The 26,512-nt window shown below is 36.6% G+C and overlaps 1 non-coding gene across 1 annotated transcript; it reads right to left on the bottom strand.

The window, feature by feature from the left end:
• Positions 1-9,621: 9,621 nt before the first annotated feature.
• LOC120281723 lies at positions 9,622-9,728 on the bottom strand. Its single transcript, XR_005542774.1, has one exon. It is a non-coding gene; the product is annotated as a small nucleolar RNA R71 (small nucleolar RNA).
• Positions 9,729-26,512: the final 16,784 nt, after the last annotated feature.

The following is a 26,512-nucleotide window of genomic DNA, read 5'->3' as shown; positions in this document are numbered from 1 at the left end:
CAAACCAAATGTTATTTCATTCAAAAATTGCCCCTTCATAGCCTGAAGGCTTACAATTAAATAGATTAACAAGAAAATCTTAAAAAAACATAAAAAAGGAAACAAATTGGAAATTTGCCAAAACTGAAAAATTCCCAATTGACATTATAGAAATAAAAATCATAACTAAACAAAGAGAATGCAAAAAATGGCACCTCAATCAGAGATTCATAGCCTAAGATATGGTTGGACGAAATCTTTCCATAAACGACAAAATTGCTGTTTTTGAGGCCCAGAAAATGAAATTTGGCTGAAAAATGATATGACTCATGAACTTGCACAATAAGCTCTAACTTGTGTTTGTTGACCTGTTTCCATCTAGTGGGAACCTCTGATCACCCAAAATTAGCCATTTAGCGAAATTACCAAAATGACCCTACTTAGGTCTGGCCAGTATCATTCCCCATAGGTTGAATAGAATTCGCCCCCAAATTATCATCATCTAAGGAATCACCATAGTAAGGCGCCAAGTGTTTGACATTGAACATATAAATGGTTAGAACATGGCTTGGTACCCTAAGTCGGTAGGCGTTGGGGTTGATCTTCTCAATCATTTCCACCGGGCCAATCTTTTTTGCGGATGATAAGTGTCTAAATGTACGTATTTTAGTATATGTATTTGACACCTCTAGCATGTATTTTTATAAGATTTGATGCCCGTTTCATGCTTAATCGTGTATTATTTGCTTCAGAGGTCATGAAAGAGCCATGGAGGACACGAAGATATGATTTGGGCGAAAAATAGAAGAAAACCAGGTCGCGATACTGTAGAGCATTCACTATAGCTGATATTGTAGCTGAAGTACTATAGTAGTGGTAGCATCGACACTGTAACAAGACCACTATAGCACCTGGATGATTTTTGAGTCAGGAATTGATCCAAGGCATACGGCCTCAATGCGGCCCTGGATTCACCCCGGGATAGATACTGTAGCCAGAGAAGAGAAGAGCTTGTTTAAAGGCATACTGCCTCAATGACCCCCTCATTGAGGCAGTAATGAGGGCAGTATAGACCCACTCATTGAGGCGGTATGGACCCTTTTGGGGGATTTTTTAGTCTCATTTTAAGCTCATACGGCCTCATTTTTTGGGGAGGATACTTGGGGGGTTAGAGGAGAGGATTTGGAGGATTTTTGGAGATGGGAGGGGAGGACTTTTGGCAGCCAACACTTAGGAAGAATAGGAAGAATGAAGACATCTTGGTAGAGCTTGGCTTGAGGCTTGGAGGTGATCAAGAGCTTGAACTTTAAGGGGAGAGCTTCATCATCAAGTGAGGAGAAACATTCAGCATTCCTTGGGCTAGAGGAAGCATCATTCGGCCAGCATTGTTCTTCTTCATCATCATTCAGACTAGGGAGTGCCTCTTATGCATTTGCTTTGTGTTTTGCTTGAGTTTGTTATACTTGTTTGTTTGATGGCACACTAGACCCCCAAGGCCACCGGATGTAGGTGAACCTTGGGGGGTTCATCATGTTTTTTGGATGCTAAACTTTTATTTGAAATGCATTGGGTTGATTTATGTCATGGCTCATTATTCTTCATATCTATAACTATAAAACAGAGAGATCCTTAGTTCTTTGTTGAGTTGTACATGTAGATGTGACCTACTCGCATGTACTAGATCATTATTGAGCTAGGAGGGGTATTCTTTGATCGACATGTCGAGAAATTGGATGTCGGTAGCCCCTCCGCATCTTAAGGATAAAATTAGGTTGAGTGTATCCTTATCGCGTGATCTTCCTTTACTTAATGCAATCGTAGGAATGTGATTTGGGAGAAATCCTTGTCATTATTTGTATGTGATTACGGTTTACCCGCTGAGAAATTGGGATTGAACTAGCATTGAGATCCGTCGGTTTAAATCGCCCTTGCTATGTTATTTTTATGCATCCATATTTCATGATGATCCCTCATGGGATCCTTATCCCTAGGCCTATTTATCTCTTTGTTGCTCTTGTAATCTCTTTTCTTGCCTTGAAAGTGTTATACTTATGATTTATTTATGTTATTGCATATATTACAGTAGTATACCGTGTTTAAGTTGTGAGGTTAGAAAGTAAGTGATGGAGGAGTAATAGGAGCTTCTTAGCCCCATGGAATACGATCCTTGGGCTCTTGCACAAGGTATTACTTGACGACCCGTACACTTGCAAGTGAGCACGATCAAATTTTTGGTGTCGTTACCGGGGACTTTAAGTTATTCTAGGAAACTTCTAGTTTATTGACAACGCCCCTTGCATATGTCCCGCAAGTGCACAGGTTTGTCGAGTAATAAAATCCCAGGTGAGTGGGTATCGTATCCGCAGGGAGTAGGGAATAAAAATACTTAAATTGTTTCTTAACCAAGTGAAAGATGAATAATGGTTTTGTTAACAAGATGTAATGTAAATAAGAATAAAAGAGACAAGAAAGAGAAGCACAAGTAAAAGGGAGGTAAGGCAATCGATATAAATGGGGTACTCTGATATTGTTCCGCCTAGGACGATCGGTTCAAGTGCAAAACCCTATATTATGCTTCCTAACTAATGCATTAATGAGTCGTTGAGATCTTTCAATACATGGTCCCAAATCTAAGGTCAACCATGTGTGACTCTATACATGTCTCGGAGGAGAAATTGAACAATCTCAACACCTCGCACTTGTATAGAATCGCAATGAGTTATAAGGATTCCCAAGTAATAAATCCTCTTCCTAGATGTAGACCTAACCCTTTGGTTCAGGTGAAAGGTCCCTAGTCACAATTAAGCCCTACGTGCTAAAATCACTTCAACGCAGAATGTTATCCCTTAGCCCATTCACTCTACTATGACCGCAAAGAACTCGAGGAAATGGAGATAGGATAAATCACACCGGAGGGGAAAAGGGATGCTCCGCTACCTCTCGACTCACCCTCTCAACCCTCTCCAATCTAGCTTTGTCTAACTCTCGTGGTGTATCACTCACTCACAAGGGTTACTAATAAGAACTCTCAACCCTAGTATCACTCTAAGGGGAGTATTCATTCAATAAAACATTCAAGATTGGAACTCAATTAAAGTATCAATTAATGAAAGCATAATAAAAGGTTTCATGAAACAAATACATTCTAGGGTTCATAAATCCAAGTACCCACTAGGGGGTTTAGCTCTCCATGGGGCTAGTTACAATCAACAATGGAATCGAATGTAAAAGAAAGTAATCCATAGAAAAACCCCTCCATAGTCATGATGATGGTCTTGTGGAGAAGCCTCGACTCTTCCAAAGGTCCCTATGTCCGGCCTAGGATATACCTCGCTGGATCGATGCTGACGAAATCTCTCCCACTAACCTTCTTCCAAATGGAGCGCGATGTCAAAGCCGTAGAACCTCTCCAAATCCCTTGCCAATCCTTTCAAGACCCTAGCTGCCCTCTCTCAAGTTGGGGAAAAGATGGAGAAAATAATCCTGAAATTGGGACTGAAATCGGCCTTAAATAGGGCTGGAATTGGGCATCCACACGCCCCTGTGGATTCTCATCACGGGCATGTGGAAATTCCACATGGGCGTGGATAATATCCATACGCCCATGTGGATTCTCTGAATTTCACTTTTTCGGCCGGCTGTGAACAGAACCTGTTACAGTAATGGACCGAAACACTCCCGAATCCATGTTTTCATCGAGGTAATATAAACGGGCACACGTTTACGTCGTAGATCGCCTTGCTTCTTCAATAAACGGCTTCATTGGTGAAGATCTTGTTATCAATGCACAAGCCGAGATACTCGAATGTGACTGCCTTTGTGCCCCTCCAAATCATTGTGCTAACTTGAATACAAGGAGGTTGGCGCACATTCTTATATCTTGAACCTGACTTATGACCTCACGTTTGAACCTTGTCAAAATTTCCTCCAAATAGTGCGTTCATGACCTACACTGGCTTTTTTCTTTAACATTCAGCTTCACAACCCTATACGCATGAAAGTAACATAAATGCACACATATTATCGCTAAAACCAGATAAAAGTAATGCTCATCATAAGGAAAGAGTACTTCGCATTCGTATCACACAAGCAGTTATCAAACTCCCCCACACTTAAGCTTTTGCTTGTTCTCAAGCAAAAATTAAAACATTGAAGTATATACGAAGGAAATATTGGAAGTGCTTGGCCTTAGGTTCACCAAAACATGCAAAGAGAGCATTCTATAAGTAAGGGAAATTCAACACTAAATACGAAAAATCAATTCTCTAGCTAAAAACTTGAATAAAAAAGAACAACAAACCCGAAGTCGTGTAAGTGTGTGTAAACTCACTCAAGTCAACCCAAGGTAAACTCCTCGAAGTTCTAAGTATAAGAGACTTATTTATCTACAAAAAAGTAACCAAAATTAAAAAGAAGGTAGTAGCTTCACACATCCTCTAAGGTAGCCCTTTCCAAAACGGCCACTAAGGTGGCTTTCACACTTTCGAGGTGGTAGCTCTTTCTACTGGAGTCGTAGCTTTCACTCATCCTATGAGATAGCTCTTTCTCTCATTAGGGCATAACTAGTATCCGACTTATGAGAGTAGCTTCATACTTCATAGGTGGTAGCTCTTTCTACCCAACGAGCACAACTAAAAAAATAAAACTATTTTGTTCTTTTATTTTGAAACAATTAACAAAAAAAACAACTATAACTAGTCCCTTTAACATCAAACTTGAGTTTCCAAAAAATTTTAAAGAGTGAGTAGTGCAACAAGTGTCAACCGGGCAAAAATTCCTAGATTTTCATGCAAGAACTAGAGAATGAGAACATTCAATGTTAAAAATTCTCCTAAACTCAAAGAATACAATCATTGCAACTAAGGTGAATCGCCATTGGCTATGTGAGCATGTATATAAATCAAAACTAATATAAAGGAGATGTGCATTATGAAACTTCCCCCCCACACATACTTAAGTTGTACATTGTCCCCAATGTACACATGCAAGCTCACTCATAATATATCAAACAAGAATATATGTGTGAGAAACAATCAAAACAATACTCCCCTGACTCTTAGTGATACATTTGATGGAGCTAAATCCTTGGGAGTGTTGTTCCAACGGGTTCTGAAGCACACACAGCCAAGTGTTGAAGCACCTTGCCTGTGTCCATGACTAGTTCTCAGTTCCCATACTGACAAGACCATTTGCACGCATACACGAGGGAGTTCACTGAAGCTCAATAAAACAAAAACAGCTCGAGTATATAAAAGATAAAGCAATGAATACAACTCGAGACATCAAAATGAAAATAAACTCAAAAGAAAAGTCCTTTCTGACTATACAAGTCCAAAATGAAATGCAAAGGTAATAAAAATGATGAAAAATAAAGTCAAATGTCGGTATCGTCTGCTGTTGCCTCTGCTATTGCTGGATACTCAAAAGGTGCAGGTGGATCAGGAGAAGATGATGCTGGAGGAGCTGGGGGAGTCCGCGGTCTCAGAACAAATGATGAGGCAACATTTCGCTCAAGAATCTGTTGTAATGTGTCGAAATGCACCATAAACTCTCTGTACTGCGCGGCCTGCGTAGCCCGGACCTCAGCAATCTCTGTCTGTAGCACCCCATTGCACTCTCGAGTCTCTCAAAGTGATCATAGGCTCGAGATGGTGAAAACATGCGTACTAGGGGTGGCTCCTCTGCCAAAAGAGGTGCCTTGGTCTCCATCGGTGTCGGTTGGGGCTCAGGGGCAGGCTGAGAACCCTCGTCTAGATCATCCCCTCCCTTTACTCCCTCTGGGGCAAGAGTAATCAAAGCATACACACCTGACTGGACTCTGCGGATCATCCCCATCAATCTCATCGTCTCCAAGCTCAAGGGAGCAGGTATACTTGTCTTGTTGGCCCCACGAATCGCGTCCAGGAGACCCATGCCCATAACTAGTCTCGTAATGTACGGGCCCGTGAAGATCACTCCCAATCTGGCGTACTATCCCTGATGTTGTATCTACTCCGCGATAATGTGCCCTAGATGAATCGATGTGCTCTGAACCATTGAGTGCAGGTACAATATCTCCTGCCGGCTCAAAACGCCAGTGCTATCACCACGGCCATTCACCGACCTGCTCAGAATGGCATGCAAATATCAATATGTAGGTTGAGAAAGGCACGTGGCCTTGGACACTCCCGGCTCATACTGTCCCTGACAACATAATTCTTTGTACGCTCTTTGTGGGGTCAAGGCTCCAGGGTAATCTGTAGGTAACTTGGCATACTCCTCAGTGTCTATAAATGCCTCCTCATACAAGCTGATCCAAACTGAAAACTGAGCAATGCTCAAGCTATGGTGATGCCCAAATGCTCTAAACTGAATGGCATCAATGCTGTCAATTTGCACATAAGATCTGTCAAACTCGAATGAGGATAGGACCTCAAGAGTAAGTGCATGAATGGATGGCTCCTTCATCAACAGTAACTGTCTCCAACCACCCACTAAAACGAGATCATCGATCTTGTCTGCTAACTCATATCCCTGCTGTATATCCCGCAGTATACTAGTGTCTAGGAGATGAGATTGTCCAAATCTCAACCTTGATAATCACTCAAAGCACACTTTATCCTCGGGAATAGCAAATCTCATGCTTTCGAGCTCAGGAGATGACTCACGCGGTCGTTTATCAGCTTGCTTCAACGACTGAGGTGCCATAATCCGTAAAATTTGAAAGAAAATCGATCAAACAAACTGCAGAAATCTGCATGGTCGTATGGAATTTCCACATGCCTGTGTAGATCCACAGGGCATGAAAACCGCACGACCGCACCACAAAAATCCAAAAATACACCGTTTAATCGTTTCTAACTTCTTTCTAAGCATGTAAATCCCCTCTAATTGTAGAAATGAAACAATATTATCCAGTTCCATCGACTAAAATCAAGAATTGGCGAAGAGAAGAAAGACATAGGGCTTATCGACGAGTTGAACTATAAAACTTGGAATCGGCCGGAAAAACCAATGAAAATCCTTCCAAAATGGTGGTACGACATCAGGGAAGAGTGCGAGTGTGCTTTTAGATGAATTAGGAGTGTGAAAATAAAGTGTAACGACGAGACTTTAAAAGAAAATTGCGCCTCTTGACGTTCTGTACATCCGTACAGGCGTGTGGAAATTACCATGCCTGTGCGCTCGACTCCACAGTGGGTATTATCACGCAAGTGCATGGGTTTGTCCAGTAATGAAATCCCAGGTGAGTGGGTATTGTATCCACAGGGAGTAGATAATAAAAATACTTAAATTGTTTCTTAAGCAAGTGAAAGATGAATAATGGTTTTGTTAATAAGATGTAATGTAAACAAGAATAAAAGAGACAAGAAAGAGAAGCACAAGTAAAGGGAAGGTAAGGCAATCGATATAAATGGCGTACTCGGATATTGTTCCACCTAGGACGATCGGTTCAAGTGCAAAACCCTCTATTATGTTTCCTATCTAATACATTAATGAGTCGTGGAGATCCTTCAATACATGGTCCCAAATCTAAGATCAACCATGCCTGACTTTATACATGTCCCGGAGGAGAAATCAAACAATCTCAACACCTCGCACTCGTACAGAATCTCAATGAGTTATAAGGATTCCAAGTGATAAATCCTCTTCCTAGATGTAGACCTAACCCTTTGGTCCAAGTGGAAGGTCCCTAGTCACAATTAAGCCCTAGGTGCTAAAATCACTTCAACGCTTCACTTCGTTCCCTCTGCAACTAAGCCCAGTGGAAGGTCATCCCTTAGCCCATTCACTCTACTATGACTGCAAAGAACTCGAGGAAATGGAGGTAGGATAAATGACACCGGAGGGGAAAGGGGATGCTCTGCTACCTCTCGACTCACCCTCTCAACCTTCTCCAATCTAGCTTTGTCTAACTCTCGTGGTGTGTCACTCACTCACAAGGGTTACCATAAAGAACTCTTAACCCTAGTGTCACTCTAAGGGAGTATTCATTCAATAAAACATTCAAGATTGGAACTTAATTAAATCATCAATTAATGAAAGCATAATAAAAGGTTTAATGAAACAAATACATCCTAGGGTTCATAAATCCAAGTACCCACTAGGGGTTTAGCTCTCCATGGAGCTAGTTACAATCAACAATGAAATCGAATGTAAAAGCAAGTAATCCATAGAAAACCCCCTCGATAGTCGTGACGATGGTCTTGTGGAGAAGCCTCGACTTTTCTAAAGGTCCCTTTGTCCGGCGTAGGATACACCTTGCCGGATTGATGCCGACGAAAGCTCTCCCACTAACCTTCTTCAAAATGGAGCATGATGTCGAAACCGTAGAACCTCTCCAAATCCCATGCAAATACCTCTCAAAACCCTAGCCGATGCCCTCTCTCAAGTTAGGGAAAAAGATGGAGAAAAAGAATCCTGAAATCGGGGCTGAAATCGGCCTTAAATAGAGCTAGAATTGGGCATCCACACGACCCCTATGGATTCTCAACACGGGCATGTGGAAATTCCACACGGGCGTGGATAATGTCCACACGCCCGTGTGGATTCTCTACACTTCACTTTTCTGCTGGCTGTGAACAGAACCTACTACAGTAAAGGCCCAAAACACTCCCGAATCCATGTTTTCATCGAGGTAACATAAACAGGAACACGCTTACGTCGTAGATCGCCTTGCTACTTTAATAAACGGCTTCATTGGTGAAGATCTTGCTATCATTGCACAAGCCGGGATACTCGAATGTGACTGCCACTGTGCCCCTCTAAATTATTGTGCTAATTTGAATACAAGGAGGTTGGCACACATTCTTGCATCTTGAACCCGACTTATGACTTCGCGTTTGAACCTTCTCAAGATTTCCTCCGAATAGTATGTTCACGACCTACATTGGCTTCTTTTTTTAACATTCGACTTCACAACCCTATAAGCATGAAAGTAACATAAATGCACACATATTAGTGCTAAAACCTGATGAAAGTAATGCTCATCATAAGAAAAGAATACTTCGCATTCTTATCACACAAGCACTTGTCACTTATTGCTCTAACCATTTTTCTTTTCTTTTATTTCTTCTTTTCATTTGTCTTATTTCTTTTTGAGCTTAACTTTCTTTATATTTATTGACTTTGCAAGGTACTGTGCATTACACGAGCAAATCCATCAAATCTAGTTACACATGACTGTGAAATTAAAAGGACTTTGCATCGAAAACTTAGAGAAGTGGGTGAAAGCACTAGTGAAAGAAACATAGAAATTGAGGATAGAGAATCTATAATCATGGCTGAGGAAAGACATACTTTATCTAAATATGAAAGGCCACAGTTCACGGGCGAAGAATTCAGTGTTCAAGCACCATCCATCGCCACAAAAAATTTTGAAATCAAGGGAAGCACCATCGGCATGATCCAAAATTCAGTCCAATTTAACGGTCTTGCAAATAAAGATGTCCCATGATCATCTTTCCGGTTTTCTTTAAATATGTTCCACTTTCAAGATAAACGGGGTGACAGACGATGCGATCCGGCTACGACTATTCCCATTCAGTTTGAGAGATAGGGCATACAGATGGCTCCCATCCTTACCGCCGGGGTCGATCAAAACATGGAAATACATGGTTGAAAATTTTTTTGGGAAGGTATTTTCCTCCTAGCAAAGCGGCGAAGCTAAGGCAAGAAATTTTAGCGTTTAAACAAGGAGAGTCGGAGACATTATTTGAAGTTTATGAGAGATTCAAAGACCTCCTTCAAAGATGCCCCCATGATGGCTTTCCTTTTTGGATGCAGGTTCAGATCATCTACAACGGGTTGAACTATGCAACTCGTCAATTAATTGATGCCCCAACGGGTGGATCTCTTAGTAACAAGTACCCCGACGAAACCGATCAACTCCTTGAATCAATGACAATCAATGAGTCTCATTGGGCCTCAAGAGGTGCACCACAAAAAGGGGCCAGAATTTATGAAGTCAGTGCAATGATTCTCTTATCGTGAAGGTTGATGTGTTATCTCGGAAGCTAGACATGCTCATGGGTAGTAGCTCGAAGTCAAAGTCAGTGTTGAGTTGTAGCACTTGTGGTGGAGGGCATGGAGTTGCCCAATGTCCTATTGCTAGCTCCTCCATCGCCCCAATTGAGAATATTGATTATATTGGGGGACAAAGGCCACAAGGGAATCCTTACAGCTCAACTTATAATCCGGGGTAGAAGTACCACACAAACTTTTCATGGAATTAGGTACAATAACAAAAAGCTGCACCATCTCCACAAGGCTCCCAATTGCAATAACCAATATTGGAGAAGAGATTCACTACAGAAGATGTGCTAGCCAAGTTCATTATTAATACTGAATCAAGGTTCAATAGCATAACCAGCAGTATGGATACTCAGTTCAGTAAGGTGAATGCTCAGCTTGCTCAACACGCCGGACAGTTCAATGAGATAGGCTCCATTTTTCGGAAACTTCAAGCTTTTGTATAGTCCCTTGAGCACCAAGTGAGGCAGCTTGCTAAAGCAAATTCTAAGCGACCTTTAGGCAATCTTCCTAGTAACACTGAGGAGAACCCAAGAGAGCGCTTGAATGTCATTGCCCTTAGAAGCGGAAGACAGGTTGAGACAAGGGTCGAAATTGACCCAATTGTCAAGTAAATTAGGGTAGCCAAAGTGGAAGACCCCATCACAGTTGAAAAAGTTATTGAGAAAAGCAAGCACGGTGAAAACAACGAAAATTCCACAAAAGGGTTCATCAAAGCCGTCTGAATACAAACCTCCAATTCCCTATCCGGCCATATTGAAGTAAGACAAGGAGGATGCTTAATTCAGAAAATTTATCAACATCTTCAAGCAACTCAACATAAACATCCCGATAGTGGAAGTGCTAACTCAAATGCCCGAGTACGCCAAGTTTTTAAAAGAATTGCTTACAAACAAGAGGAAATTAGAACAAGAGGGCACAGTTGCACTCACGTGAAATTGTTCGGCTATTTTGGAGAAGAAGCTCCCACAAAAATTGAAAGATCTGGGAAGCTTCATATTTCCATGTGTACTTGAGGGTGGAGTTCAAGAAAATGCACTAGCAGACTTAGGGGCAAGAATTAATGTTATGCCCTATACCATGTATTTAAAGCTTGGTCTTGATGAACTTATACCCACGAGAATGATTCAAGAATCTAGTGTCCCTATCAGAAACAATGGACAAAGGAAGACCATGGAAACGATATATCTCGGGGAAGAATAGCTGAGCCACGTTCACAGCATTTATGGTCTTCTTACAAAGGATAAAATGAACCATCTTAGAGAAACGGTCAACAACTACGAAGATGGAATCATTACCTTGCTGTGTTCGGGGTAACCCCATCACAAAGTCCATGCTGACATCTGTCTAAGGTTAAGAAGGAATCGGAAGTGGCATGTATAACCCTGCATTGGTGCTTGCGCCTTTGGACATATAGGCAGATTCAACACCTCTGTACAAATTGTTCTACCTCCTTGAGAATAGTTGGCCAGAAGGAGGAGGCTTGAACCAATTCCAGTGCTCTGTCCCGCCCAACATTATCCTTCCCATGGAGTTCTTCAATGATTAGGGACCATAAACTACAATCAGTGATGCACAACTGATTTTCTTTGAACAAGAACCCGTCATGGAGGAAGAACTTGGTCTCCTCCCCATGTTTAACTCTAGCCAGAACACAAGAAAAATAGGGGTTAGATGCAAATAAGTCACTAAAAGAGACAAATCTGGGTACCTCAACATGCATTCTGGTCAAAAAGGGCCCTCCTCCTGCTCAATGCGTTGGCTACCTTATTTGTTACCCTAGATTTGTGCTTTACCACAAAAGTAAAATGCTCCAAATAAGCCACCCATGAAGCATGCCATGCTGCCATCTTATCTTGCCGATGTAGATGCTTCAGCACCTCGTGGTCAATGTACAAGATAAACTCCATGTAAAATAGATAGTGACGCCAATGGCTGATAGCCTGCATGACAACAAGAACTCCACATCATATGTTCTATACCGTGTCTTGGCACCTGATAACTTCTTGCTGAAATAGGCGATGGGCTTGTTGTTCTGGCTTAAGACTGCTTCATTCCCCACCTTGGAGGCATCTGAGTGTAACTCAAAGGGTTGGTGGAAACCTGGTAACACCAGGATTGGAGCCGAATAGAGGCACAATTTGATCATCTCGAATGCCTTCTCCACCTCCTCAGTCTACAGAAGCCTTCTACCCTTCATGCAGTCCATTAATGGGGCCATGATGCTGCTAAAATGTGGGATGAATCGCCTGTAAAATGATGCTAGCCCATGAAAACTACGAACCTCCGTTATGGTGATTGGTTGTGGCCAATGCTTCATTACTTTCCACCTTGGATTCATCCACTTGTAGCCTTTCCCCAGAAATCACATAGATAAGGAATGGTACTCTGGACGCCATAAACACGCACTTCTTTGCCACGAAGAAGAATCTCTCCCTGCGAAGAACTTCAAGGACTTCTCGTAAATGCTCCAGATAGTCCTTGGGGTTAGCACTATAAATTAAAATATCATCAAAATATACAACAACACATTTGGCAATAAATGGCCTCAAAACCTAGTTCATCACAAGCATTAAGGTTAGTAGATTGGTACTGCCCCTAGCAAGGTTTGTTTGGGTTGTGTCCCTGCTAGGTAGTAACACAATCTTGACTCCATCCTTGGTAAAACTGTAAGTGCTAGTCCTTCCATTATGTACAACTCCCCGATCGTATTGTCGCCATGTAAGCTTGTAAGGCCTAGGATGCTCCTCGGTCGTGAACCGAATGACTGTTACAGATAATATTCTCACTGCTTCCTGAGTCAATCATAAAGCGACATACCTTTCCCGAGATGGTACAGGTGGACTGGAAGATATTGGTCCATAACCAATCTTCCTCATCAGCCTGTGGTGTTAGGCAAGATTGCCTAACAACCAATATAGTACCCATGCCTCCTCTGACAATCTCCTCAACCTCCTTATCATCGGGTTGCTCTTCCATGGCCACTATTTCATCCTCTTCCTCAAAATCTGCTTCTTTAATGAGAAGGACCTTCTTTCTAGTAGACTTCTTGCATTTAGATAGCCTATGTCCGAATTCTCCATAGATAAAACACCGAAATGTGTTGTTGGTTGCCTTGCTGGACTGTACAGTCGCTCGGCCACTACTTCCTTCAACACGATTCACGCCACTAGGGGAATGGCTGTTGCTACCACTGCTACTATACATCCCAGAAATACTAGGATTATGCCTCCCTCTGATGTGCTGCAGATAAAAAAATAGGATCAAACATGTTAACAGTATCCCGAACCTGCATCCCCAACCCTCTAATGTAATGTGCCACCAACTAATCCTCCATCTCCTGGATCTCGTTTTGGGCCACAAGTTGGTAAAACTCCGTGGTGTAATCGTCCACCGACTTGTTAGCTTACCTCAAATTCTACAGCATATGATAGATCAACCTCTGAAAGTTATAAGGAAGGAATTGCTCACATATATGTTTTTTCATCTTTTCCCATGTATAGATCTTTGGCTTTCCCTATCGGTTCCGTGTTAAACTGGAAAATTCCCGATTGATATTATAGAAATACAAATCATAACTAAACAAAGAGAATGTCAAAAATTGCGCCTCAATCTAAGATTCATAGCCTAAGATATGGTTGGACGAAATCTTTCCATAAACGGCAAAATTGTTGTTTTCGAGTCACAGATGTTGGAATTTGGCCAAAAACTTATATGACTCACTAGCTTGCACAGCAAGCTCATGACTTGTGTTTGTTGACTTGTTTTCCATCTAATGAGACCCTCTGATCACCCAAAATTAGTAGTTCAGGAAAATTACCAAAATGACCCACCTAGGTCATGTCCCACTTGTCCATGTAGGCACACGGTAGTTCATCAATCCGGCCAGCATCACCCTTTCTCAAATAGTCGGGATACGATACCTATTAGGGACCACCTTCGATCCGCTAGAAAGGGTAATAGAGACAAGAAGTGGTGGACTCTCACAGTGAATGGATCTTTCTCGGTGAAATCCTTCTATAGCTTTCTCAATGATAGGGGATTGCGTTGTCCGATCTCAAGATGGTTCTGGCACAACAATTGTCCTAGGAAAGTCAACCTCTTTAATTGGCTGGTCTGGAAGAATAGAATTCTCACGCTTGAAAATATTGAAAAGCGAAGATTCAACAAGCTACTGACGGCAACCTGCGTGATGTGTCATGGAGTGGTTGAATCTATTGATCATCTCTTCCTCCACTGTTCGTTTGCTAAAGAAATTTGGGAGTACTTTGCTAGACTATTTTATTAGCCGCATTCACCGTAGTCCATGAGTCAAATCTGGGGGACTTGGAGAGGCCTTGCTAGGCCATTGTTTAAAGCTATGGGGATTGGCTAGTAAAAGCTCTTGTTTGGAATATTTAGCTTGCTAGAAATGATCATATCTTCAATGCTAATGTTGTGCATGCTCTTGTTATTATTTTTAAATGTGATCGCATGATTATTTCATGGTTTTCAGCGTATTTTGAGGGAGGCAGAGAGAAGTTTGAAGACTCCATTGCCACTATAAGACGTAGCCTGGAGTTTTTGGACCAGCGTTCGGTTGAGTCCAGTGGTGACTTGTTAGCTGAGGATGTGAGAGACCAAATCATGGGCATGATTTTCTTTGGAGGGAAGCTAGGCTGGGTTTCTGACTTAGTGTATGTTATTGTTGTGTTTGGGTTGTCCTTGTATGTCGAGGTTTTTTGGGTTTGTTAGTTCTTTTTAATGAATGTGATTTATTCACCTTTTATTTAAAAAATAAAATTTTAATTATTACGTAGTTAATATATTGTAAAATATTTATTAATTTCATGATATATTATTTGAGTATTAAATATAATTAAAACGTACGAATGAAATTTCATACACTAGTTATGCTTCATCATTTCAGGGTAATCCATTCCTTTCCATACGAATGTATAATTTACACAAACTAAATTAAAATAACAGATAATATTATTATTTAAGTATATAATTTTATTATTAAAAATTATAATTAATGTCAATAATGGATAAATGCAGATATTATAAAATTATTAACTTATTTTCAAGCACAATGTAAATAAAAAAAATCTAGATAAAGATATGTAAGTAACTTGTATTAAAATATTATCTAAAATTATAATATTAATTCTACATCTATATTATTTTTGAATTAGATTTAGAAAAAGTTAATTAATCTCAACAATATAAAGGCCAAACATAAATATATTGTTTCAAATAGTTTCTTTAAATTAACTTTATAATCACAACCACGTAAATAAATTAGATTTTCAATCTACCTTCCCACTTTAAATCAAATCATTGATAATTCAATTGGATATGGTAAAGTTTGCGTCTATTTAGTGAATGAAATATCTGTTAAAAATCTTTATCTACTCATTGTGATTGTGTCCATTTGTTGATTGACTTAGAAATATCATTCAGTCATGACTGGAATTTCAAATTATGATGTTGAAGTCGGAGGGATTCTTTCATTTTTTTATTTCATAGGAACCTTTTGTACTCGAAGAGCTGTGATATATCCATCTATATATTATTAAAAAATTTCTATTGAAAAATTTATGACCTTTTCGGGTTATTGGAGTCATTGTAATATCTTAGATTTTTTTTGTTTCGGGACTGAAAATAAATTCTATTACTTTTTCTATTATATTTTAAGTCTAAAGGGTCCTTTTGTTTTGTTTGAGGTCTCTAGTTTTTTATTTGCTCGAGAAAAAAATGGGGCCTTCCCTAAGGTAAGGATTTACCTTACCGAACAATCTATTAAAGATATAAATAAAATAAGTCTTAAACTTGTTTATTCGTCTTTTTAGAAATGTTTATTTTTCATATGATACAATATGGGGGTTAATACAATATGTTTATTTTTCATATGATACAATAAGTCTTAAACTTTTATAAAGTAATGCTAGCAACAAACATTATTCTCAAAAAAATTTTATAAAAAAAATGTTAATTTATGGCAACAAATAAATTAAAAGCCAAAATTAAATAAATTCATATAGGTGTTTTTTAAATTAACTTTATAAACAGAGAACCATACCAGCAATATAACTTTCATAAAGCAATACCAATTACTTACTTTTTCAAGGATATATAAACAAGTTTATATTAAATATTATTCTCTAAAATTGTCAATTAATCTCAACAAATAAAGACGAAAGATAAATACTATACATACATATATATAGAAGTATACCAACAAAATAAAATTTATGGGGTATCAATATCATACAAGCAATTACCCACTTGTATAAGGGTATATAAGTAATTTTCCTTTAATATTATTCTCTATTTAAAAAAAAACATACCATAAATCCCAACAAATGAAGTGACAATTTTAGTTCATTTCCTGATTTCCATAACAAATATATATATTTGCATGAACGTAGCATAATACCAGGGAAAAGGCACCACGGCAAATGGGATCATTCCGTTTCCCAAACTGCTTCATAGAAACGGTTCACTTATTAAAAGCCCTTTTTCGCATGCACCGCTTCTTCTTCTTCTTCTTCTTCTTCTTCTTCTTTGCAAAACTTTAATCAGAACTATGGCTACAATAACAACAACCAGCATGGATCATCATCATTCCCAAAACTTGATCCCAATTGACTTCACTCCTCCAAAACCTTCGAACAATCATCATTCCATGTTGCAGCAATGCCTCAAAAATACAACAGGCATAGACATAATCAATGAAAAGCCGAAGCCTAGGAGAAAACCAAACCCCAATAGCCCAATACTCTCCAGCAACACGGCAACACCACCATGCACAGAATGCGGCAAGCACTTCACTTCTTTGAAGGCCTTGTATGGCCGCATGAGATGTTACCCGGAGAGACCTTACCGAGGGATCAACCCCCCTCCGGGCCTCTGGAAACCACTTTAATTGGTTCCTTCAAACAGTAGCTTCACTTTAGATGAGTTTCGATGTCGCTAAAAGCATGATAATGCTCTCCAATGGCCCTCCATGCTCTTAAAGGTTTGCATGCATGAGTTGCATGAAAGGGAGACGTAAAGGGAAGAAGAGTTTGTGGAAGGAGATGGTGTTATATATTATGTAAATATATTAATATTATCTAATGATAATTAGATGCTTTTGTTCGGTGTTTTTTATAAAATATATTTTCTTATTATCCTTATAGTTATAAATAGATAAAGAGATAAAATAATTCTTTTTAAAAGAAGAGATGTGTTTGTAGCTGTTGTTCTGACACATCCCGAGAACCGGAAAAGGAAACGGGAAAAAGGTGTATTTTCACATACTCAACGGTTGGATAAACATCATTTGAGATCTTTTAAATAGTCAAGTACAAGAATGGAAAAGATCATAAAAAAAAACTCCTCTCTGATCTTCAATAATCTCCTTATTGTTTTCTGGCTTTTTTCATTGGCCTGTTCTTGTTGAGGAACAAGATTGAGTTGCTGCAATCTTGTTTTTTTGATTAGGCCTGGGGTTAGTATTTCCTAAATAGCATCTGCAATTTAGTGGGGAAACAACTATCCTAAAGAAAGTTTCCTGTAAACGCCTTGCCTAAAATCCAATGTTGTCAAACCCGGACCGGCCCGGCCGGTTCAACCGGAAAACCCGGGAACCGGCCCGGGTATACCCCATTGAACCGGGTATACCCCATTGAATCAGGTCACAATATTAGAGTTTTTTTTTTACAATATTTAATAATTAATTATTATTTTCTCATTAGAAACTACAAAATCATGTATATTTATTAATATTATTTTTTAATTTATAATCAATAAATGGAATTACAAAATATATATATCATAAACATACCAACAAAAAAATTAGCATTTAAAAATAAAATTTATTAATATGTTATGCATATACTAAATACTTTTTAAAATGTAACTTATTAAAAAAATAAAACAATAAATGAGTGTAATTTTATTATAAAATATAAAAATAAAATATTCTAACTAAATAAAAAATATAAGAAAATTTAAAACAAAATAAAATCTTAATTGAAATTGGGGAAGCTACATAATTTATTGATAAAATGTATCGTCCATATAAAAGATAAGAATTAGTAAATTAAATTTCTTATCAAAACCAACTAATAAACAAACAAATAAAAAAAAACACCGAGAGAAGTTCAATAATTATATATTAATATATTAAATTTGTAAATGTTTAAAAAAATTTAAAAATAAATGACATGATTAGAAAACATTAAGGTCATTTATCAATTTAATTATCAAATTTGAGTAATTTTTTATATTATAATTATAGTTTTTATATTATATTTGTTCATTATTAATTATTATAATATTTTTTTTTATATTTTATTATTGACCCCGATTCAATCCCGGTTCGACCCGGTCGAAACCATTGACCCCTGACCCCTGGCCTTAACCGGGTCAATGCCGGGGCGGGTCTGACAACTAGAGCTGTCAATTCAGGTTGGCGGGGCGGGCGGACTGCCCGCCAAAAACCCGCATTTGGCGGGCGGGGAGGGCGGCAAAATGCCAACCCGACCCGACCCGTTTTTGGGTTGATGGGTTGGGCGGGCCGGCCCCTAAAAAATCAAAAATAATTTATTTATTTTTATTTTTTTATAAATGTTGTAATATATGAAACATTGAAACATTCATTATAAATTCATAAAAAAACTAAATTAAAAAAATTAAAAACATGCAATAATTAACAAAATAAAAAAACATCCATTTATAATATTCAAAAACCTAACAAAATCAACAATAATTACAAAAATCTCTAAATAAAAAAACACTATTATAAATTTACAATCAACAAAATTTAAAAAAAACAACAACAAACCACAAGATAAAAACATTTATTACAATTATAACATTCATCCATTACAATCAACAAAAAAATTTAACAAAAATTAACAAAGCACAAAATAAAAACATCCATTACAATCATAATATTCATCAAAATCAACAAAGTCATTAAAAATGTTTTGTTATCTCCATATTTCTTTTTAAAAACATAATTAAATGCATAGTAAACTTCATTAAAATTATTTATTTATTTATTTTTTTAATTTAAAGTCCTTAACAATATGTCAATATCAATATATATATATATATATATATATAAAATACATTATATATATATATATATATTAGAGGCGGGCATGGTGACCCGCCCCAACCCATGACCCAGCGGGTTGGCCCGTTTAAAGCCCGCCTCAGGCGGGCCTATAAAACTCAACCCAACCAGCCCGATTTTTTTATTGGTGGGCGGGGCTGGCCCAGGGCCAAGCCCGAATCGATGACTTCTATCGACAACCTTGCTAAAAATCTTTGTCTTCTCATTCATTCAAACTTCTTTTCACATCTTGATTTTTTTGTCTTATCCATTTTATTAAAAAAACTTATTTACAACAAGTTTAGGATAGTTATATCGTCATGGATTCTATTGCCACAAAGCCTCAACTTCAAGATGTGGAAAGGATCGAGAAATTCAATGGATTAAACTACAAAAGAAGGAGCATGAAGATGACTTATCAGTTAGCAGTTGCAAAAGTTGTTTATGTCCTTACCACTGCTTATCCTCAAGAAAAGTCAACTAAAATTGAAGATGCCACATCTCAATCTTCTTCTCAGATTCAAACTCCAAATACAAAATCTCAAACCTTATCTCAAAGCAAATGGATTGAAGATGATTACGTGTGCAGATTCATGATTCTGAATGCTATGAGTAATTCCTTATTCAATGTGTTCCACTTATACAAAACCGCCAGTGAATTATGGACATCACTCAAACGCAGGTATGTTAATGAAGATGCAGGTAATAAATCTTTCCTAGTGAACAAGTACATCGACTTTAAATTTGTTGATACTAAGCCTATCATTGATCAAGTAAATGAACTCAATGATATCGCCACTCAATGTGCCGATGCTGGGGAATCCATTCTGAGACTTTCCAAGTGTCCACTATAATTGGGAAACTCCCATCCTCATGGAAGGACTACCAAAAAATTTTAAAACACAAAAAGAAGTCTTTGAATTTGGATCAACTCCTTCAGCATATCCAAATTGAGAGTGAGGCGAGAAATAGAGATGCACCTGACAAAACAGAAAGGAACAGTGTCCATACTGTTGAAGGAAATTCAATGAAAAAGAACTTTGTGAAAGGTAAAGGCCCTTCAAATTTCAAAAGAAAAAGAGAGGATTTCAAGCAAAATGGCAACAAGAAGAAAAAAGGCCCATGTTTTGTATGTGGCAAATTGGGTCACTTAGCAAGGGTATGCTATTTCAGGAAAAGCAAAAAGCCGGAGGCTAATGTGATAGAAAAAGACTTGGTTGCAATGCTTACTGAAGTTCTCATGGTCAACTTAGATGAAAATTGGTGGCTTTACTCAGGAGCAACATGTCATGTGACTCCACACAGGAATATTTTTAAAACATATGAAGTAATTGCAGATGGGAAGACTGTCTTCATGGGGAATTCCTCCACTTCTGCAGTAATGGGTGTTGGAACAGTAGAACTTCCTCTTTCTTCTGGGAAGGTTCTTACTATAAAAAATGTTCAATATATTCCTGGGAAGAGAAAGAGCCTTGTATCTGTTAAAAGGCTTGATGATCATGGGTTCAAAATTGTGTTTGATTCTCAAAAAGTGATCATCTCAAAAAAGGGGTCTTTTGTTGGAAAGGGATATGCCAAAGATAGTCTGTATCTTTTAAGTATTAATAAAGCTTCTAATTCTACTTATATTGTTGATGATTTTAATTTTTGGCATTATAGATTAGGACATATTGGTTCTCATTCTATGCAACGTATGATATCCTATAATTTAGTTCCTAAAAATTCTGCAATTTTACCTACTCATACATGTGAATGTTGTGCTCAATCTAAAATTACAAAAAATCCTTTTAAGTCTGTTACTAGATCATGATGTTTATTAGAATTAATTCATACTGATTTATGTGATAATAAAGATCATCTAACTAGAGGAGGTAAACATTACTTTATTACATTTACTGATGACTTTTCAAAATTTACTTATATTTATCTACTTAGATCTAAGGATGAGGCATTCTCAAAATTTAAAATTTTTAAAGAAGAAATTGAAAATAAAACTAGTAAAAATGATAAAGTGGATTAAGATTAGATAGAGGAGGAGAATTTATGTCATCTGAATTTATATCATATTATGAATCATGTGGAATTGTTAGAGAATTATCTACACCTAATTCACCACCTCAAAATGGTGTTGCAGAAAGAAAAAATAGAACATTACTAGAAATGGCAAATGCAATGATTATTCATTCTAAGTTACCTCTTTGCTATTGGGGTGAAGCATTATATACTGCATGTTATATTAGTAATAGAATTTTACATAAAGGTTTTGACAAAACTCCATATGAGCTGTTAAATAATCGAAAACCTAATATTAGTTATTTTAGAGTATGGGGATGCATTGCATATGTTCTTGATTCTAGTCAAAAGAGACCTAAACTTGGCAGTAAAGCCATCAAGTCTATATTCTTAGGTTATTCAATGCATAGTAAAGCCTGCAGATTTCTTAATCTGCAAACCAATAGTGTTTTTGAATCTCCACATGCCATCTATTATGAACATTTAAATATTAGAGATGCCGATAAGCTAGAATTAGATAAAGATTTATCTAATGAATTAGAATTAAACTCAGATATTTCAAATTCAAAAATCTTAAATTCTTTTAGTGATAATGATAATTCAAATATTCTAAATAAGGATGATATTTTTGAACCTTCGGGCATCCAATTAAGGAGAATTGAAAGACAAAAAATTAAAAAAGACTTAGGTCCTAGAATGTTCACATATTTAACAGAAGAGGATCGTAAGACATATAAAGAGGCAATGTCCATGTTAGATGCTCATTTATGGAAAGAAGCCATGGATGATGAAATTGATTCAATAGAAAAGAATAATACATGGACTTTAACAGAGATTCCTCCTAACACAAAAGTTATTAGCAGTAAATGGGTTTTAAGGAAGAAATATAACCCCGATGGGAGCATTAATAAATATAAAGCTAGATTAGTAGCTAAAGGTTATACTCAGAAAGAAGGTATTGACTATTTTGAAACTTATTCCCCTATCACAAAAATTACTCTTATTAGAACTATGTTTGCTATAGCTTCTGTTTACAATCTAGAAGTACATCAGATGGATGTTAAAACAGCTTTTCTAAATAGTGAATTAGATGAGGAAATCTATATAAATCAACCTGAAGGATATATTATTAAAGTAGAAGAGCATAAATGTATGTAAACTTAAAAAATCTTTGTATTGTCTTAAACAAGCTCCTAGACAATGGTATAAAAAAGTTTACGAAAGAAATCAAGAAGTTTGGCTTTTTAAGTAGTAAAGTAGAAAATTGTATCTTCATTAAAAATACTAATGAATACAAAGTTCTAATTACACTTTATGTTGATGATCTACTTATCTTTGGTTCAAATATTGATTGTGTAAATGAAACAAAATCTTTTTATGGCTCAAGCTTTTGATATAAAAGATTTAGGTCCTGTTGATTTCATTTTAGGTGTTAAAGTGATTAGAAGAGATAATGAGTTTATTTTGACTCAAACTCACTATGTTGAAAAGTTACTTAGAAAATTTAACTATCTTGATTGTAAACCAAGTAAAACACCTATTACGCCTCATCTTACATTATTAAGAAATGATGGTGCATCAATTAATCAAGAAAGGTATGCTAAAATTATTGGTAGTTTAATGTATGTTATGAATTATACAAGACCTGATATTGCATGTGCAGTTAGCATACTTAGTAGATTCACCAGTAATCCTAATATTGATCATTAGAACCAACTTAACAAACTGATGAGATATTTAAAATATACTTTAAATTATGGATTACATTATAAATGTGATAATACTGTCTTGGAATGTTATAGTGATGCAAATTGGGCTTCTGATAAAGCAACATCTAAATCTACTAGTGTTTGGTTATTTAACTTTAGGAGGATCAATAATTTCATCGTCATCAAAAAGACAATCATGTGTTGCTTTATCTTCTATGGAATCTAAATTTATTCCTATGTCTCTTGCTAGTAAAGATATTCCATGGATCAGGAGATTTATAAGAAGTATTCCATTTTATTGAAATAACAAAAGGACCTATTACATTATATTGTGACAATCAAGCCGCAATTTATAATACTAAAAATAAGAGGATGTCACAAAATAGCAAGCACATTGCTATGAGATATAATCATGTTAGAAGTGTTGTAAAAAAAGGTAAGGTTACCATAGAGTACCTACCAACTGATCAAATGTTGGCTAACCCCCTAACTAAGCCATTATCAGGTGAAAAGATTGAGAAAATCATGAGAGTTATTGGATTATTACCGATCAAAGAAGATAGACTTGATTGAAGTCTACTCTATCACATTGATGTCAATTAAATTGAAAATCATGTGCATAAGAGTTCAAGGAAACTTTAGTCAAGCATCTATCTGAGAAATGTCAATAGGAGGTTGCATTTCCAGTGTATTTATATATTTAAAGAATAGTGGGGGTATAATAAAAAAAATAAAAATAAAAGAATAAAATAAATATTTTATGATAAAATCTCATATCTTGTAGATGCACTGTTAATCCACAATGGGAAGGATGAACTTTATGTTCTTAACAGACTCATAGTTTTAAATGGAGTGATAAAGCGGTTGTGGACACTCTTGATGAGTTTGCCTTTGCAAATAGGGAAGTGAGAGGCCGCTTCCTATGGGTTATCGGTAAGACCCTAGCGTATTTGCTAAACAGGATAAGCGCAAGGCCCATATTAATGCGCAGTCACTGCATAATCAAGAACCAATATATGATGCTGGTGTGATCTAATCATACTCAACCCAAGGTTCAAGGCCTAGTCCACCTTGGGGCATGCATTATATAAAGCCAATATCATTTATTTTACTATTACTTATCTTATTATTAGATAATAAGTGGGGGATTGTTATATATTATGTAAATATATTAATATTTTCTAATAATAATTAGATGCTTTTGTTCGGTGTTTTTTATAAAATATATTTTCTTATTATCCTTATAATTATAAATAGATAAAGAGATAAAATAATTCTTTTTTAAAAGAAGAGATGTGTTTGTAGCCGTTGTTCTCACACATCCCGAGAACCGGAAAAGGAAACGGGAAAAGGTGTCTTTTCACATACTCAGCGGTTGGATAAACATCATTTGAGATCTTTTAAATAGTCAAGTACAAGAATGGAAAAGATCATAAAAAAAAACTCCTCTCTGATCTTCAATAATCTCCTTATTGTTTTCTGATTTTTTTCATTGGCATGTTCTTGTTGAGGAACAAGATTGAGTTGCAGCAATCTTGTTTCTTTGATTAGGCCTGGGGTTAGTATTTCCTAAATAGCATCTGCAATTTAGTGGGGAAATAACTATCCTAAAGAAAGTTTCCTGGAAACGCCTTGCCTAAAATCTTTGTCTTCTCATTCATTCAAACTTCTTTCACATCTTGATTTTTGTCTTATCCATTTTTTTAAAAACTTATTTACAACATATGGTTGGGTTGAGTTCTACTCATAAGCGAGGGCATTTTTGGGACTTGAACTTGCCACCACCTTCGATTGATGGTACCCTTGGCCTTGTTTTTGAAGGGCCTTCTTCTTCCTCTTCTTCTTCTTTCTATTATCCAAACCTTAACCCTAAACTTAATCTTGGTTTGGACTTGAAGTTGGGTATTTGAAAATTGTTTGGTTATTATATTTGCATGGTTGTTTGTGATTCTTTTGTTTTGTTTTGATTTGGTTTGTTTGTTTGTTTGATTGTATCATGTCTTGCAAAGTGGGGCATGAAGAAATGGTCTGTGTTAATGACTAATGTATGTGAAACTTTTGTGGTCAATAAAACCATATTGTTTCTTTGATTTTTATGAGCTGCATTGATAACATGAAGACATTGGAAATTGCTTATGTATCATTGATGATCTGCACTCACTCAGATGAAATTAATTTTTCTAGGTTACTATTATTGTTGTTTTTCTCTATTTTGAAAATCTGTATATCTTTTAAAAAATATAATAAAACAATACTTTTATGTACCCATAACAATTAATTTGCGGATTTTGTTGAAAGAATTACAATAAAATTTTGTGTTTGCAAATTCATTTTCGTAATTCCAAAAATGCCATAGTTCTTTTTTTGTTACTTTTCAAATCAACAATAATAAGACAGAAGTGCGTTGTTTTTTTAGTTAATTAGGCTCTTAATTTTTTACGAGTATCACTATAGGATGTCATTCTTCATGCCTTTTCAACTAGCACAATTAATGCACTTGTTGTTAATTTTTTTACTTAATTATACACTTGACTTAGCATATGCATGCGTAGTTTATGTATTAAATTATATTTTACATCTAGGGTCTGCTTGATTGTCTATAAGCAGGCATGAGTAATTTTACATGTAATTATCGGTTGTCTCATATTTAATTAAAAAATATTATAAAAATATATAAATATAAATAATTTTTATCTTAAATAATTTAATATTTATATAATTAAATATTTTTATGAAAAAAAATATTTTATAATTAAAAATAAAAAAAAACTATGCTACTTTTGCAAAAAAGTGATAGAGATTTGTTATTATTTTTTTATTTTTTTTGTTTTTAAACTATGTCATTTCTCCAACCTGTTAATAAACCTTTAACGGTGTAACTCACAAAAGAAAAATGGTCATTTCATTTAAAAACACTCTCATTTGGCATAAATTTTTTTTTTTAAAATCAATTAATCTATCATAAAAATCTAATCAATTGTGGGCCTACCCGACCCTTTAATTAGAATTGATCGGTTAAAAAGCATGGATCACAAATCAAATTTTTAATATTTCGGATGATTGCAGGTTCATGACTTCTATTAGGGCAAGCCCCTAATATTAATTACCCCAGACAATGTCATGGGAACCTATGACTAAGAGACAAGTATGAATGAGAAATAACTGAATAAACATAACGATTTTTTTTAATTAATTTCAAAGATGCATGTGAACACATGATCATAAGCGAGAATACACAAGTACTAATAGAGTTATTTTCTACGAGAACTTGACAAGAGAGTTTTTTTAGAGAGAGCTATTTTTATCATGCTCTTCAAACTGCTTGGTCACGTTCCTAGCTCCTTTATTGAAAGTATGTTGGAAGACCCTTTTTAGCTCAGTGAATGTGGCCCTCCTCGATTTCCTCTTTTTTGTGTGTGTTTGTGTCTTGACACTACTGCTAGCTCTCAGCTGCGACCACTCTACATTTATGAAAGGTTGCCTACTTTGTCATTTTTGCTTCTTTTTATTCTTGAAGACTTTGGCCCTTTAGTGCTTTGTAAAATCTCCAGCTCATGGACGTGTGAAACTCCTTAAGTCTTCGACTTCTTGATGTCTTGGAACTTCAGAGTTGCATTTGTCACTTACATGAGGTATTTAGGTCTTGACTCTTCAATGCTTTTGAGCCTTGACCATTACCATTGGATTTTTTTTTAAGTCGTGACCTTCA

Source organism: Dioscorea cayenensis, chromosome 2 (assembly GCF_009730915.1).
Source record: "Dioscorea cayenensis subsp. rotundata cultivar TDr96_F1 chromosome 2, TDr96_F1_v2_PseudoChromosome.rev07_lg8_w22 25.fasta, whole genome shotgun sequence".
Taxonomy (NCBI): Eukaryota; Viridiplantae; Streptophyta; class Magnoliopsida; order Dioscoreales; family Dioscoreaceae; genus Dioscorea; species Dioscorea cayenensis.
Note: the sequence above shows the minus strand (reverse complement) of the source record. Positions and strands in the feature narration are given on the sequence as shown.